The sequence below is a fragment of the Anas platyrhynchos genome, chromosome 9, assembly GCF_047663525.1.
Source record: "Anas platyrhynchos isolate ZD024472 breed Pekin duck chromosome 9, IASCAAS_PekinDuck_T2T, whole genome shotgun sequence".
Taxonomy (NCBI): domain Eukaryota; kingdom Metazoa; phylum Chordata; class Aves; order Anseriformes; family Anatidae; genus Anas; species Anas platyrhynchos.
This window is the reverse complement of record NC_092595.1, coordinates 20486492-20504591: the sequence shown is the minus strand read 5'-3', so window position 1 is coordinate 20504591 and position 18100 is coordinate 20486492. Positions and strand designations below refer to the sequence as shown.

The window sequence follows — 18100 nt, the reverse complement described above, 5'->3', positions numbered from 1 at the left end:
TACCTGAGCATTTCTAATTTTTGTATTCCATTGACTAACCAGATAAAATACATTGCATTTTGGGGTGGAAATAAAGAAGTATTCCTCAGGCTGAGTTACTCATTAATGATTCATTAATCCTGTGAGCTATTCTGAAGTATCAGAAATTAATAGAATTAGACTGATTTACATCCAATAAGAATCTGACCAGAGACTCATCTCAGAGACTCTGAGATGGTGACACTTTCTGAATCAGCACAGATAAATTTACAACCGTGTGAAACATACAGTTAAGGGGAAAGTGATGAATATTCCTTGTGCCTGAACAGGTCTCCCTAATAAAGCATTTTTGAGTATTAGTTTCATGTTTCCTTCTCACTGCAGGTTGTGCACTGATGATTATATTTCTTTCCAAACACTGGTTGAACTGCTCAAATTTGATCAGATACCTGATGCTTGGTTTGCTGGTCCAGCAAAAATGAGTTTGATATCATCATCAAAGAACTCTTTTGCTCTATACTTTCATTGCCCAAAGGTCCTTCAACTTGAAAATGTGGCTTGCTACCTATTCAGCTTTTCTTTGGAGTTGGACTGACAATTTTTCTTGCCTGACTGGAAAAGGAGGCACCAAGGCATAGTTCTAAAACCAGAGGACGTGTTTTATAGTAAAGCACTTTAGTATATAGCCAGCAAAAACATTGCAGGTGCAGAGTAAAGAATTCAGTAGGAAGTGGCTATAAGTACACCTTACAGGATGATTTTTTCTGCACCACTTGATTTGGTGAAGAAAAACAAAAGGCCTGCTTCACAACATTTTAACCTGGTAGAGTAATTTGAAATACTCGTATAGGAGAGACTTGGTCTGAGGATAAGAAAGAAAGGCCAACAGTTAACTAAGTGTCTGACAGGCAATATGTTCCAGTTTCTTAAATAAGAATACAAAAATCAGATATTAAATATTGTTTTCTCAAAGTCATAATGTATTATGCATGACACATACATGATTCCAGACACATCCCTAAAGCCAGAAGGCACTGCCAGCAGATTCCTTGGTCTTTCATTTCTGTCTTTTCTATGAGTAGAGAAGACTAGGAGATGTGATTTGCAAGCAAAGAAAAGGTGATTCAGTGATAACAGATGAAGCCAAGAGTCAACCCTAATGCAGTAAACCTTGTTAGAGCAAACTCTTCAGATTATTTGCCAGATGCACAATAAACATGTTTTGAGGTCTCCATAGATACAGAAACATTCTCAATTTGCTTTCTTGAAAAGGAACATGTTGATTTGAACTACTACTACTCAGCTCCCAAGCCAAGTTCCCTCTGCCACAATAGCAAAGGTGACATATTAATGGTAGAATCCAGTTTCTATGTCATATTTGGGAAAGACACCATACTTTTGTTAGAGGTAGGGGTTAGCATTACGTTGACAAAAGACCTAGGCTAGCTACATACATGCAAACAATCGATGTCACTGCTTGACGTTCACCATGTATACCTTTAGCTACAATGCCTTAGTAGCTTCATAAGGCATAAAACTGAGGTAAATATACCGTTCGCATAGGTTACATTATCCACTTCAGGAAAGCAGAAGTAATAGCCAATTCAGGAAACGCTATTTTAGACAAATGCTATTGAACAAATGAAATTACAATATGTTACCAGCTAAGGACAATTACCAAGTATCATGTATTATTCATGCAATTTACTGATGTCTTTGACCAGTCTGACATTATGAAGATTGAGTCACTCAGAATTCATAGACAACAAGCAAAGTCAATGACAACTTGCCTCATTAAGAAGAAATGTTGGATCACTAAAGGAATATATTTAGTCATTTACCTGTCAAATCCTTTTTTTTTTTTTTTTTTTTTAAATGTCATGAACTGATTTCTTCTTCTAAGCATATGGGCCCAATGTTTATTGTGGCCTTTCTGTCTTCCACCTCTGGCTAGAGTCTGCAACATGATAGAAATATCAGGTACGTTAGTACCTCCACATGAAGCCATGATGAGCTGAAGAACATGCAGCCACCTACATTCACACAGCCTTTTCTCTGAACTAAAGCATCCCATTCTGATATGTATAGGGATTGACTGAAGTTCAATGTTTAAAGTGAAACACCAAAAGCTCCCCCAAGGAGCTTCCTTTAAAACCAAATGTGATGGACGGGCTTTCAGGTCAAGGAAGCAATTGGGGAATCAAATATTTTAGGTATAAAAAGGTCACAGAAGAGTCACCTCTTGAACGTATTTTGGAATGTTTCATGAGACCCATTTTAAGTCAATATAAAGCTATCAGAATAATATTGTTTTATACATACAAATTCATAACAATTGCGAACAAAACAGGTACAACTGCTTTTATTCCTTTCATACATTCCTAACTCCCTAAAACCTGTTGTGTTTTTCATTTTGTTTTTTAATATATAGAGAGAACATTACGACATCCAGAATTTACAGAATTATCAGATAATATCAGTCCAGTGCAATTCATAGACTGGAAAACAAGATGAACCAAATACAGTTGCCATTAAGAAAAAAAAAAAAAAAAAGATTGTTAATACAAGTATCTCCAGATCTTGACATATCTTGACATACAGTAAATCTATAAACAAGAGATGATAGGTAAAATGTACTGATTAAAAATAAAGAAGGCTTCTGCAGAGTAATAAAAACTATGCCATAGTCCTATTTGTAGAACTTCATCTGATAAATTACTCTTTGAACTTTAGCTTGAGCTTATATTGGGCATAAAGGAAACAATACAAAAGCAAGTCTTCTCTGCACACATGTAAAGTTTTTTTTGTTGTTGTTAAATAAAATTTTCCTTCACAACTGTAGTAATATTTAAAGGCACATACAGCATATAATTAATATATGTATAGATGTGTGTATGTGTATACATTCTTTATAAGTAGGCTCATATCTAATGAGCTGTAATAATCAAGTGTGTATCAGCACACTATCTGAGTATTTCAATGGCCAAAAATCCGTCTATAATGAACAACTAGTTTAGTAATGTGGATAATTTTAATCAACACATTGCTTTAGAACAAGTCTTTACCGTCTGTTCCGCCCTCTAATTACAAATGCAACAAGAATATAATGCACAATTGCATCATTAAAAAGTCATAAGGAATGTAATGTATGTCTCTGATATCCTTCAATGCAGCATGCATCTGTTATAGATTCCTCTTGTTTTGGAGACCACAAACAAACAAACAAAACAAGACAACAACAACAAATAAGACCAAGGAAAAAAATCTCTATTGTAGTGGGAAAAATTCTCCCCATCTGCATTTTTTCCATAAAAAGCATTATTCTTATAAGTAAGATTGCCAAACCTATCTGGAATGCATTTGAATGCAAGTATCTGCATATCCCCTATGAGCTTCTATATATGCACTTAAAGAATACCATAAACAATCCCTCTAGGTATCTGGCCCTATCAATAGACAAAGTACTCCCAAATCATAATGAATCAATGGAATCAGTAAATCCAAACCAGCTTCTGCATAGTCTAATAAAATAAGGTGTTGAACATTCTTAATCGATTCTAGAAAACAAAAGTTGAAACATTATGTTTGATTTTCAAAAGTATCTAAAGACACAAGACATACATGGATGTTTCATTTCCCCAAAAATACCCTAATCACATCAGGAGCTTACTGCAAATCCTTAACTACCTTTCCTATCAGATCAACAGATCTCTTAAGTCTTAGGTTCTCAAGGCTGTGAAAAACTATCCTTCATTAAAAGATGTAGCTATAAATCATCAAATATAAATTAAAGTAGTTTAACTAGTAAACTTAAGCAGCTAAATTTAAAACACCACAATTTTTATTTATCCAATTTTATCACCTGTAAAGTGTTACTGTACTTACACAGTAACCAGTTTGAAATTAGCTCAGGTATGGCAACGTAACCTGCTGTCACACCTTTTAACCACAGGACAGATACTTACGAGTGTGCAGTACCCACTTTGTTGAGATTTAATGATGCTCTCCCTGAAAACATACGATGTACTGGAACATCCATTTTACAAATGACAGAACAAAAGACAACTTTTCTCTGCACTTAAAAGCTTTCTTGGAAAATAAGGACATGTAATTTGAGCATGGCAACACAAAGGTTCTTTCAAGCTCACCCCTTTCTTTGAAGGTGTAATGTTTAAGGCTCAGCATCAAATATTTATATTTAAAGAAACAATTCAAAATAAATGGCCAATGTGTATTTTATATAAAGTATCAGATGGAAAAAGTTGAAAGATCAAGCACACAATACAGGGAATTATAAATATAATGTTGCTACAGCAACTCACCCACATAGCAAATTCTGCATTTTTATGTTTCTTCTACAACATAAATGGTAATTTAATAAGGAAGAAGGTTAACAAAGAAACTAGGAGGAGAGGAAGTATTGAAAATATGAAGTCATCAAGTTACGACTGGTATAGGCCTCCTGGATTAATGTTTTATTCTTAAAAGGACATTGAAGAGCTTCAGAGATTTCAATATCAAATTGTTCAGTTAACAAGTTCTAATAATGCTAGTTGATTTTTTCTCATAAATGTCAGCCCTGACTACTCCCCTGGAACAGGGTGTCAAGATGGGTTGCTTACTTTTGATCTCTCTTTTATCTGTTTTTCATTCCCTTACACAGCAGAAAGCCCACATAACAGAAAATACCATAAGTTGCCTCTGTACCATCCTGTACCCTTTTGGGAACATACCAGTATAATTCACCATTTTCTTTGCAGAATTTTTTCTACTACTAGTTTTCAAAACTATTAATTTTGATTACAGGGTAAAAATCCAGCTCTATTCCTTTTAAGCACATTTCTTAAGTGACAGGATGATCAGTCTCAAGCTTCTGCATCATTACAGTCAATTTCTATTACATTCTGGTTTTCCTCCTTGATGTTTTATTGAGATTTTTATAATGAGAAATAAGCTATACAGTCATTTAATATCACTAAAAAATTCTTTAATATCCTAGAGGATCATTTTTATCTATACCTCTGCAGTGGAACTGGTATGGAACATATGCAGCATTATAGGACACTGGAACAGACATTTCTGATAAATTTTTAAAATGGAACTGCAATACACAGTACGCAGATCTGTTTTGAAAATATAGCCATCTAGGTGACTGAAGTAAAATCAAAGCTTTTTGGAAGACTAATCTCAAGTCCTTGGTGCATAATTCTTCCCAAAAATTTCAGTTTTTGTTCTTCAAGAAGACCTAGTTCTCTTTTTGGGTTTGTGATATGGTAGAAATAGATTACCTGAAGAATTGCCCACAAAAGGACACACTGTTAGATGTATCTTAACAGCTGTGAGTCATCTATATACCTTCTTCCTTCCACTCTGCAATGAAGCACACACAACCAGCCTTTTTAAGATCTAACCTTCCAACAACCCCATTCAAGATCTAACCTCTTATTGAGAAGCTGAGTGAGAAAGCTGTACATGGGTTACCAGTACTGTAGTTTGAAACACTCAAGTCCATTCCATCACACCCAGGCAATGCCATGCTAAGTACCTCCTCAGCTTTCCATGAAATAGAGGAATTCCACACATGGTTCTTCCATCTCAAAGCAGGAAGACAACTAATTTATTTTTTTTTAAATCTTCTATTCCAATCTATCTTATTTGAAGACACACTGAGCTAATACAAATGTAGTTCAGCTTCATGCTTAAAATACCAGCATATTTTCTAAGCTATCGTAATTAATACTTGTTCAACAAACAGGAAGTCAAAAGCGCAGGGCACACATCTGTACTCAACAACAAGCTCTCCTCACTTTTCAGATCCCCTCACTGAATTGAATAGCACTACCAAAGGGAAATAGATATTGTAGATATACTGAGCTCTAGATCCATAATTTTCCCCGTGAAAGTAGCTTATGGTATGCAATTCCACATAGGCAAAGAATAGAACATTTCTAGATGCCTCTCATGAAACCTGCTTTTTTGTAAGCATTTTGTGTTAACATTTTAATGCATTGAAGGAAGAGGGGAAAGAAGAAAAAAAAAAAAAAACACACCTAGATTACACAAAAACTCACAAAGCTTAGACATTACAGGAAAACCAAAAGCAGCAGGTGTTCCTCCTTGCTTTGTACTCTAGCCCAGTAAAATAAACTACCACACTATATGAGAGAAAGTGTGTGAGTCATTGAACATTGTAAATTTCCCTAATGTATCACAGCTACAGAAACACCTGTGCTAAACACAGTAACTTTGTGCTAATCCTCTGTGAATATTTCAACAGCCCTCCAATGTTTTCTTCCCTTAACAGCACGATGGGGTGGTCAGTGCTATTTTTTCTCCATCTCCACAGGCTTCCAAAACGTCCAGGTTTGAACTCAGTGGGGACTTCTGACCCTTGCTCAGTCCCGAGGGACCTTCTGGCCAGAAGCAGGCTGGGCAGGCAGCCCAGAGGAATGGCCTTTGATGCCAGAAGAGCCAGGCTAAAATGCCCTTCATGGGCAACACAACGCCAACATGAGTGCTTTGCTGCTTCAGACAGAAGCAAGAACCAGGGCTATCACACTGATGACTTTTTCTGCCATCACATGAAAGATGTCAAACGCAACAGAAGAGTCCCATATTTTAAAATGGCTGCTTCTATGTTATACATGTATGCGTAGCAGTGTGACCACGAAAGACAGCCGCAGGATGACAACACCCAAAACCACTCAAGAGCAGGGAGCGGCTCACAAGCAAAAAACAGTTTAAAACCAGCAAGGATCATGTCTGACTTACCTTCCTGGGGAAAGGCCGCCCCAGGCCCTGCCCTGGAGCAGCTCCACCCATGCACCCTGGGTTCACGTGGTGGGGTGCATGTGGTGACCCCCACAGGCTGCACCCTGCCTGCGGGTTCCTCTGGCAGCTGCTCCCTGAGGGGAGGGGGGGCACCCTGAGGTGGAGGATCCAGGAAAGGTTCTGGAACCTCCTGGAACTCTCTGAGGAACCCAGGACCAGCTCTCCTTCCACCTGGGGCAGGGAGAAGGGTGACCGTGAACCGCAGGATGTTTTCTTTTCCAGAGGCTGAGGGCAAAAATCTGCCTTAGTGCAAGCCCAGCAGTGCTTTACCTAGGTACAGAGAAGACTGTTCTTCTGTGCCCAGGCAGCCTCTCCAACCCATCTGCCGTCACTTTACCTACATGATAATTACCACAGCCTGGAGTTGCCATTACTGATCATTTAAACCTTTTCATTGGGATTTAAGCAAATCACTAACTCCTGTGATGAGTAAGAGCTTTGAACTCAGAGGACAGAGACACGCTTTCTGGGCCTCAAGCCCAGTTTGGCATGACAGGCAATATACAGTTACACCACACCAGCTCCTCGCGCCACCGTGGCTGTGAATCCCTGGCTAACAAACTGTTGGAGGTTATTAATCCTCATGGTATGGTGCATCAGCAGGAGACACAGCATGGAGGGAGAAATTAAAGGGACATACAAATAAAGGAGCACAAAGCTGCTGTTTGTAAATAGATTACGTGCAGCTGAACTGCAAGTTATTGCACCACTAACAGGGTTAGTGCTGAGAGTGAGCCATGAAGTCAAAAACAGATTTCCTATAGCTCACAAAATTAAGAGTTTACATGTCAGCTCTTTCATAAAATCAGGCTTTACATAAAAGAAAGCTATAGTTTATATATATATAATCAAATAAATAAAAATAAAAGCACTTCCAAAACCATTTACCCCTCCTTCTTAAGAGGGTTTAATTAAAGGCCACAAGCATTCCCCACCTTGCTCCAGCACCCGTGCCAGCCCAACCCTGAACACTGAGCACTGAGACACATGCACAATTAAAAGATTTCTGAGCTGCTAGGTCCATAACCGAAACACAGGTCAAGAAAAGTTATCTTAGGAATTCTGAGGAAATTTTAAAAAATAAATAAAAAAAAAAAATCATTGACTAAGCCAATAAATGAGTTCTAACCAAAAATACCATATTAGGAAAATGGATGGCACAATCTATTACTTGTTTCCATTCATATTCTTGAGTTATCTTTTGAATAAAACAGGACACTTTGAAAACATAAATTCCAGACAAAAATTCCAGTTGAAAAAAAAAAACACACACACACACAAAAAAACTCATACAAAAAATTATTTGAGCTAATTGGTTAAATTTAAAATATAAGTTCTACACAGATTTTTTTTTTTTTTTTTTTTTTTTTTTTTTTTTTTTTTGCCATAGATCTAAGAAGGAGAGAGATGTGGATAGATTTCAGGTGTAGAGATGAAATGGACAGGCCACAAATATCCCTTTCATAATTGTTAGCTGTGTAGATCCCATTTTCTAATTAACAAGGGTTTTACAGGAACATAACTAGAGTGTAACTCCTACTGTGTCAATTAAATATACTTCACACAGGAACCTTTTATTTTGTGGTGATAACCATCCTGTTGCTTTTTGTAAAATACACTATTAATAAAATTCAGCTTGACAAGTATTGATTATATAAAGCAAATAACATCAAATAAGTTGATGTTGATGTTATGCACAGAACTATGCACAGAACACAGAGGGCTATATACAGAAATGCTATGGCTAGAATTAAAAACTACATTACTCTATGACAGTGGTATCTGTATGACTTTTTGAGGTTACCAGCACTTCATTTCAAGGGTCTGCAGTTACTCTGAACCCACCACAAATATTTGCGGATTGGTCTGAGGATTATAACATGGATTTTATCACCTTAGTCTTAACTGGGAGCATCCTACCCTCCAGAGAGGTGTTATTCCTGCTTGTGCAAAGTAAAGCAGCTTGGAATAGCTTCTTATGGGGTGATAAGAGTGTCTTGTAGGACAAGAGATAGTGGTACAGATCTCCTCCAACAGAATAACAGCTAAGAATCACCGCAAATCAACTCTGCACATTCTCTACACGAAGAGAGGCTGGCTCCTTCTATCACATTTTGACAGACATAAAAAACAGCTACTATGTTGAAAGGGGGATTCTGATCAAGTAATTTTTATCTTCCATTGTAAGGAGATACAAGGCAGAGTGAATGTTTTAAAAGGTATTAATACGTGCATTGTAACCTCTAGTATAGTTGATATGAATTTAAGAAGAGATTGGACTGTGCGCTTAGTCACATGGTCTGAACTTTTGGGTAGACCTGTGCGGTGTCAAGAGTTGGACTTGATGATCCTTAAGGGTCCCTTCCAACTCAGGATATTCTATGATTCTATGATTCTATATTTTACTGGATTTACAAGATATCATAAAGTAACTGAATATTCTTTATTCAAGGTAGAACTCAACTATGTTCCAAAACCAGAGATGAAATCTGTTCTATCACCCACAGGTATTTAATAATGCTTCATTGCCTGCTTCCTGTCCCATGTCAGCAGCAAATAAATAAATAAATAAATAAATAAATAAATAAATAAATAAATAAATAAATCTTGTTAACGGCAATACTAGCTGAGAATTAAACTTTCCTCTGTTACCAATGTCTTGGCCTAACCTTCTATTGTCTCAATGAAATCTCCAAGCTCACTGTTCTTTTTCTTCCAACCTACCCAGGTTTGGGGAATAAGTCTTGCAGGCAAGCTGGAGTCCTTCCTTTTCTCAGTAGAGACTGAAAGTGTTAATGGACTCATCTTAAAACCATTGCACTTAGTATAAAAATTCTTGCCCTTGCAGTTATATAAAATGGTGATATCATACGGTTATATTTTACTCGATCATCCTATTGGAATTCCTCAAGAATTTTGAGCAAATGCTTTTATACAACAAGACATATGTGTCCCCTTTTATGCTTGATCACCTCTATGGAGTACTAGTAGCTAGATCTTCTTTCATCTTGATCTTCATGTATCAAAATTGTGTTGTAGATACTCTCCTAAACTTCTTCACAGGTATATGGTTCTGAAACCTGCTTTCACCTTATTCAGCTACCAAATGCTTGGTAAATCATTTCTCTGTTTTATCCAAAAACATTTGTTTCCATTTGTACTACTGCTACAGAAAATATATATAGCATAGAAAAAATTACTGGAGGAAGTTAAGTATTCTCTAGTTCAAAATCCTGTATTATAAGCCTGTGTCTGGCTGTAACAGTACAGGTCAAAAGCTATGTAGCAATTCATTAATGCAGTATTCTGAAATCAATTACTCTACGTGGCAAAGAGAGGATATTCTAAAAAACTTCATCTTCTGGAAGTTTCTGGAACTTTAGCAGCTGTTCTAAAACAACAATCCATATTCAAGGATCTCTTACAAAGAGCTGAACTAGAGTCTTTAGCTTCATGTTTCAGACTGCAGGGTAAAAGAGTGGCAACTAATCAATCATGTAATTGCCATTTGGAAAGACTTTGTTTTCTAAGATAATTAGAGTTCTTTCAGGAGTTGTCCAAAGGTATTGACAAACCAGATCAATAAATCTATTTTTGTTTGTTCTGATTGGACTTACAACTTCCTTTGATAAGGCTATATCTGGAAGAACTAGAATCAGAAAAAAATATGACAAGCTCAGACTGTTGTCTTATCAAAATCTGTCAAGTTTAACTATGATGCCAATAAACTCATACCATTTAGCTTTAATTAACTCTTCTGAAAAAGCAGAAACAAAGTAATTACCAAATCAGGTCAAAATGGATTTCACCCAATCTCATGCCTACTCTCTCCATGAATACTTTATAGGAGGTTCTTTAGGAGGACACATAAAAATCTGAGATGAACACCAGGCAGATCTTAGGAGACTGCTTTATAACCTCCTCAGTAGTACCCAGATACACATTCTGCAAGTGAACTGGAGGTCATAGAGCATAGTGATTGCCAAATGCTAATTAACAAATGTGCCACTTTTTAGGTATGTTTTTACAAATTACCTACTGATTAATATTTCAGTGTATTAAAAGCATTGCCCTGTGTCATGAGTCTGAAGCTTGAAAGAATAGGATGTTCTTGTGTGTGTGTGTGTGTTTTTAAAATTCTTGTCATTCTAGAGATCTCTTCCAATATGCCTTTAAACCTTGAAAGTTTTCTTGCCTTCACCAGAGAAGCTTAATTTATTTTCCTTTGCATTGCTAAATTATATAACTCTTTAAGGCAATAAGGAATAAGAAATTTATCTTTTTTTCTTTAACTATCTTTGTAATATATTTACAGTACTACTGTGATGAAATTAGCATATTTCTTCTGCATAAATACACGTTAAACAAACAGGCAGTAAATTTTCTCCCCATGTGTTGGAAGGATGTTGAATTTCTTTGAGTTAAATTACTTTGTTAGGCTCCAGCTTTTGTAATTAATGTGCTAATCTGAAAAGAAAATGCTAAACAAAGCTTCCTTCCTGTGTAGGCTTGTGCCACAAGCTTCAGTACTGATAAACTGTATTTCAGGACCTGATAGATTTAAAACATCAAGGTAAGTTAAGGCCCCAGACTACAACCGTCTTCCCAAATACATAGTGGATTGAATGGTGCTGAAGTGAGTGGCAGTCGACCATCCACAGCGTAAGTCAGGTTCAACGAGACAGCCAATTGCAAGGCAGGTAGAAATCTTCTGTAAGATCCTTGCAGAATCTCATGGACCTCTTTTCCTAGAAGGTGCCCTTCCTCTGCATGGGGAACAGAGTTCACCCCTATTTTTGTCACTCCACTCTCAACTGGTCACAATCAATGGAATCATCTAAATTCATTCTCACTTTTACAATAGCATACTGGCAAACGTGAATACTGATAGCATTCATCACCTATCAAGCACAACATTTGCCATCACCACTATGTAGTACTGTGGTGATATCTTGCTGTCTATAGAGAGAATTTTGAGAACCTCCGAAATACTGCTGTGTGTACATAACTGATGAATGTCTTCTCTGGTTTCAAGATCATTCACTTGACCCTAGTTAAATAAATCAATCAAATCACTCAACATCAGAGTAACCCACATGCAGAGCTCACAGTACATTATTTTCTCACCTTTGCAACTTAGCTTGTAGTTACTCAATGACAAGATATTGGAGAATTTGAAGCTGACTACTGCATACTTGTTTTTCAGTTCGTATTAATATACAAGTATCCAAAGATTGAGTTTGATTTCCTCCCACCTACACCAGAATTCTTTACAGATAAGGGGTTGACAGCTCCTCATTAGGCTTGCATGAAATTCCACAAGTGGAGAGCCTGAGTGCTTGAACATGATAGTGTTCATCTGTAAATAACTTTTCTTAAGAGAACTTTCCTTAAGTAACCAGCTTTTTTCATCAGTGTAATATCAGGCTGTATGTACATTTGTGCATATACATACACTTTGTGGAGTTGTTTTATGTCAGCATTTGCCCCTATAGGCATTGGAGTAAAGGTCTTGTATTAAACTGCTGGAAATCTTACACCTCATGGAAGAATATGTTCTTGTTGTCAAGACAGTAACATAAAAAGGTATAATGGAGCTGTGTATAGCATAACGGATGGAAAAAAAAAAAAAAGAAAAAGCTAGGAAAAGTATCACACTAATCATTCTATCCATTATAATGTGGGCAACCGCTTAAGTGAAATAAAGCCCAATTCTTTACTTAAAGGAATTGTGACAACTGCTCTATACACATAATAGAAATAATTGTTTTTTCATGCTTTAGTAATGTTATAGTAATGTTTAATAATTTTTATAGTACTTTGGTTATGGAAGGCATTTTATTATTCTATACAGTTGTTTTGTCTTTAAAAAAAGGCTAAGCATTATATTACCTATGTATATTTTATGTCCCCACTTAAACATAGGAGAAGTCTTGTGGTAATAACACACAATGGAGCATTTTAGTGATTATTCCTGTTCCTTTTTTTTTTTTTTTTTTCCCTCCAGTTCTTACTGTAAAAATTCATCAGGGAGAGTATTTCTTTTCTCTGTGGAGATGTTGATGTCTGGTCCTGGATTTGACAGTGTGGACATAACCCTCTCACCATTTCAGTTTCCCTAGAATTAAAGAATGCGATACCACTGCAGCATTCCCAAAGAGGGGCAGTACTGAGAAATTGTGTTGGCACTGATTCAAAGATGCAGCCCGGATGCTGCAAAGCAAATAGACTGTATTTCCAACAGCTGTGATAACCACATAAATGAGTTTAAAATTTGTGATATGATATCTTTCAAGTTGCCAGTACTAGGGCCAAAAAACTGTCTGGATTTAGGCTGCATGTCACATATTTAAGGTATAATCTACATAGCATGTGTAAAACAGAAAGCATCTGATTTCTCCATTTTTCTCTGGGGAAAGGTGCAAAAATTTTACCATGATAAAACAAACTGCAGGTGGCCATGTGTTGAACATTAGGTTTCCAGAGCCAGAAAAGCTGAATCCACATTCCAGAATCCACTAGGAATCAATATATATTTATATAATTATATAATATAATACATAATAATATATAATTAATATAATATTTATATTATATAATATACTATAAATTTGTATTATGTAAACATTTATTATATCATAATATTATATTTATATAACTACATTATATACATTTTTTTAGAGAGGACTCTTACTTACTCATTCTCAATGAATGCATTAACTGAACCTGTGACTTTAAGTACCCCTCTGGTGAAAACTCTTTTGTAATTTGAAAGCATTGCAGACGTGGTACATGCTGTTGATATTAAGCCTGGCATTTCTGATATGTGGCACCACTGTTTTAAAATAGGTGTCTTGTCACTGAAGTTCTTAACTTTTGAACACTCCATGTAACATTAAACTGTAATGCACACAAGTAATACAAATCGACCTCTGAGTGCATAAATGCTTCCATAATTAGGGGCCATTTTTATTCTTTCTGTTTTACTACTCTTGATGCAATCTGTGTCAGAATAAGTCACATTATGAGCATCTTATACAAGAAAAAAAAAAAAAAAAAACACAAACTATAACATATTAAATACTGAAGCAAGTATAAATGTAAAATTATTTCAGTGTTCTTGTGTTTCTCCCATTGATTTTCTGGTCCTACTGAGTATTCTAACAGCAGTTGCTATGATCATCAAGCATTCATTTATTGGAAAATTCATGAGTTTTGAAAAACATTATTAATTTGATATACTAATACTGAACATCAGCATTAGCAGTTCATTATTTCTCCTAAATTTAAAATATATTATTTTATTTGAATGCTGACACAAATTCCAGCTTAAATCTTAGATATCGTACTCTGTATACATTTTATAGTTATTTTATAGACAACTTCTAATTCTACGTGTTTGTGAGTTTTTCACACATTTTTCTTATCTTTCTGCTGCAGAGTGATAAAGGGTTTTTAAGACATTTTAAATGCTTAAATATGCACAAAGTGAGCAGGGGGCAGTTTAATGTGGTTCATTTGCATCAAGTACAATACAAAAGAACACAAATGAATCATGGAGTCACAGCAAAATAAGGCAAATTATTTAGTGGGAATGATACACTCATGCCAACAGATATAATGATAATTATACATAACTTAGTGTCTTCTATGTACATAACTCTTGTCATTACTCTTCTGTGCCCTAAACATCACTGTTAAGATTTGGGACAAGATAAAAACCCTGAATATATGAAGCATATGAAGATTAATTTTAATATGCTCAGATTCCTTTCTATAATTCCAAAAAGTAGCCAAACATATTTCAATATATTTTCAATATAGCCTGAAAAACATTTTAATTTATCCAAACCCATTTTTTTGGCCACTACAACCTTAGTTTGATTTTGTTTGATTATATGCATGCATTGTACATCCATAACGCAGTATAACTGCATAACATTAAGACTTCAGAATGGAACGCATCAGGTAATGATTTGCAAATAGGATCAAAACAGAAAAGCTTCTCTGTTGGTGACCTTACTCAGTCATGTTACTGTTCATATTTCAAATCCAAAGATGGTTTCAGTTTCAGTTTGCAGTTTACCATAACAAATCAGAATAGTCTGTCCTGGAAAAATCATCTCTTGCTTCACCACAGGTTAAACACATTCAATATAGTATTAGCAATAAATATTTTTTTTGTAATACATTACCCATAGGCAACTCTTTGCATGATATCCCATTACATTAAGAGACTTCCTGATATAATCAGCAAACAGACAACAAAGATTGATTAATCAATAAGTGGGCTTGGCCTTATTACAGTGAACAAATTAGACAACTCAGGATATATTGCTTTATAGGCAAGACTTCTTTACAAATATTATCCATAATTGATAGTAGTGACCTTTTGGCAATACTGAAAAACATCCTCAATTAATAGTCTGTTTTTGCAAAACAGATCACAGTGGGAAGAGCTATGTAGTTTGCACAGTAAGACTTTAGGGAAATGGAGGAAAATGTTTTTTAAACCTGCTCAGTGGGAAGTAGATGAGAGATTTACTTTCTGAAGCAATATTTGTTTAATAAAAACAATGTAAAGACAATTTAGCATACAGTATTTCAAGACTCACATCAGCAACTGGGTTTTAATCTATTGTCCCCTCTGTTTCTGGAATATCTGGGAGTCATGTACAACATGTGAATGATAGCAAATTCCAGATCAGAAATCCTTATGTAACAAACACACTAAGATCAGACTCATTGTTTGTAATGCTCACTACATATCAATATCAGTTATATAGAGCAAGTGAGAATAGAAATGCAACATATGGCAATAATGGCATCAAATATGACATATGGTCCAGGAACAAGCTTTTCTCACCCTAAGTCTTTTTCAGTGGAGAAGATAACCAAGTACTGCTTGTAAAAATGATTTCATTAGAAACCATACATAAGTCTACAACAAAGCCACTAATCCCAATAATAGACCTTCTTGCTTTAAGTATTGTTTCAAGGTATGAAATGCAGAAAAATATGTTAAAATTATTTTTACATTTATTTTACGAGTCAGACAGTATTTAGTCCCACATACAACCCAGGTGAGCCTTGTGGTTCTAAACTAGTTGAAAAGACACAAATATATCTATTTTCTCTCTACTACCAGCATATAAAAATGTTTAATCCACTTCAGACTGAAGGAAATAAGGATTATCCTTTCCACCCAGCAAACTTTATTGATGGCCTTATGTGTAGCTTTTTTTTTTTTAATAGGCTGTAAAAAATTCAGTGTGCCATATCCTGAAGGAGAGTATGTCTGTAAAGAAAGTATTCCTTCCTGTTTGTTTTTTTTTTTTTTTTCTTTTTTTTTTTTCTTTTTTCTTTTTCTAAATGAAAGCTAATTAGCCTTGGTTTTAGTCCTTTCTTTTGTAAGTTTCAAGTCCGTTAGATTTGTGCTGTAGCTTCTGGCTACACTGTGATCAAGTGTCACAAAAATACCATAAAGTCCCAAAGTTGCTAATTTAAGCAACTTTACTGTTTCCTGCCCACCCTCCACCACCACCACTCTTTCCATCTTAGTTCAAGAATTTATAGAGCTATTTAAAAAGGAGGATTAGGATTAGTCATGATTCCATAACAAGAATTGATTGAAACCTTGCACAAAATTTCAGGCACAGTGTTTGCAAAAGCTGGCCTAAGGAAAAAGAAAAAAGGCAGTGTTTGTCCATTACCAATGTAACATGAACCATTTCAGTCTGTATATTATTTAAGAACAGTTCTTAGTGGGCACTAGTAGGAGTCAAAATAATGTAATATATAGTTACATTGCAGAATCTATTACACGCTTCTTTGTCAGCCCTTACCACTTTTCATAGGTATGTCTGAGATCCATTTGGAAGCTAGACACTGACAAGAGTATTCACACCGTTTCTTTTCTCCATTCTATCCACCACAGGATTGCTGAGCAGACATTTCAGGCTAGGCTAAGGCGTATGCACCATCTATAACCTTCTAAAGCTGATATGCCAAATCCATTGTCTATTCTCTTGCTTATGAACACAGTAAACACTCTCAGGAGCAAAGATGCATTACAGCCCATTAAGCTGTCTGAAAAAAAAAAAAAAAAAAAAAAAAAAAAAGCAGAATCAAGGCAATGGTGCAGAGAAGCAATTCCTAAATTTCATACTTATATACATTTGAAGGAAAACCTCAGACGCAGCCTACTGACTGCTGTGGGTAATTGTCCACATAATCCATGCCTCAGTTTTAACAGATCAACACTGCACAAGCTAATCTTTCAAAACAACAATCCATGCCAACTGGCAAACATCAGAGTTCTTTAGAAGCACAGATGTCCACATCTTCCTAACCTAAACAGAGAGAACTTCCACCAAATGTCAAATAATTTGAGTCAAGTTATTCAATGAAATAACACCAGTAATATTTAATATTTAATTGTTAAGGTAATACGTGCTCCTAAGCAAATCACAAGGCATTTTGACAAATTGAGATCAATTTCAAGTAGCAGTGACACAAATATATCTGATTATAAGATGTCTTCAGACTTCGTTTTCTCTACATTTTCTTGTGATAGTTACGTATCTAAGATTTGGCATCAGAAAGTCCTCCTTTGACTCCACTGTAGAGTTTTTGCTGGCAGAGTTATTTTGTTGATGAACCTGATTTATTCTCTTTCAGGGTTGGGAATGGAGGCTTGGTCCCAGTTTCATCATCTCAATACTATATACACTGCAATAACACAAAATGAGTGTCAGTCTACCTCAAAATTTCTACCTTTTCACTTCATGTCCTCTTTCAAGGATGTGACACACTTTAAGCATACAGCAGATACTGAGTTCATATACACAATGGAAAAATTCATTAACTTCAAAACACACTGACTTTTATGAAGTACTGCCAACTTAAACTGTGAATATCTGGCTCACTCTATAAAGAACAACCTGAAATTAAAATCAAATTTAATACCTTTTAGAATGATGCCTGATACATGAAGGCAAACACATCATTTGATAAGCATGTTTTCCTTCATACAATCATTTACAAATAAGCCTTCAGATAGTCATCATGTCTGTTTGCCCTCTGCACTCATTGCCACAGTACCTGAGCAACGAACACTAAATGAATTCTACACAAAGTCTAAATGTAGACTCTATGAAACTATGAACAAACAGATTAATAATAATTACTACTGACAAAAGTTGTGTTAAAAATGCAAATTGTATCTTTCAGCCTCAGGGAAAGATTTTCTTACTTATTAATTTATTATTATTTCCCTCTAGAGGACATT

The 18100-nt window shown here is 35.5% G+C and overlaps 1 protein-coding gene across 9 annotated transcripts in view; it reads right to left on the bottom strand.

Annotated features, from left to right (window-relative positions):
- The window catches only part of LOC119717758 (uncharacterized), a 518405-nt gene that overhangs the window by 224200 nt on the left and 276105 nt on the right, over positions 1-18100 (bottom strand). For 3 of the 9 annotated variants that reach the window (XR_011811361.1, XR_011811367.1, XR_011811362.1), the window contains exon 1: positions 6751-7148. The exons of the other annotated variants lie outside the window; for them this stretch is intronic. The gene's annotated coding sequence lies outside the window, so the exon portion shown is untranslated. Of the gene's footprint in view, positions 1-6750; positions 7149-18100 lie in introns of those variants that run through there. 9 annotated transcript variants of the gene reach the window in all.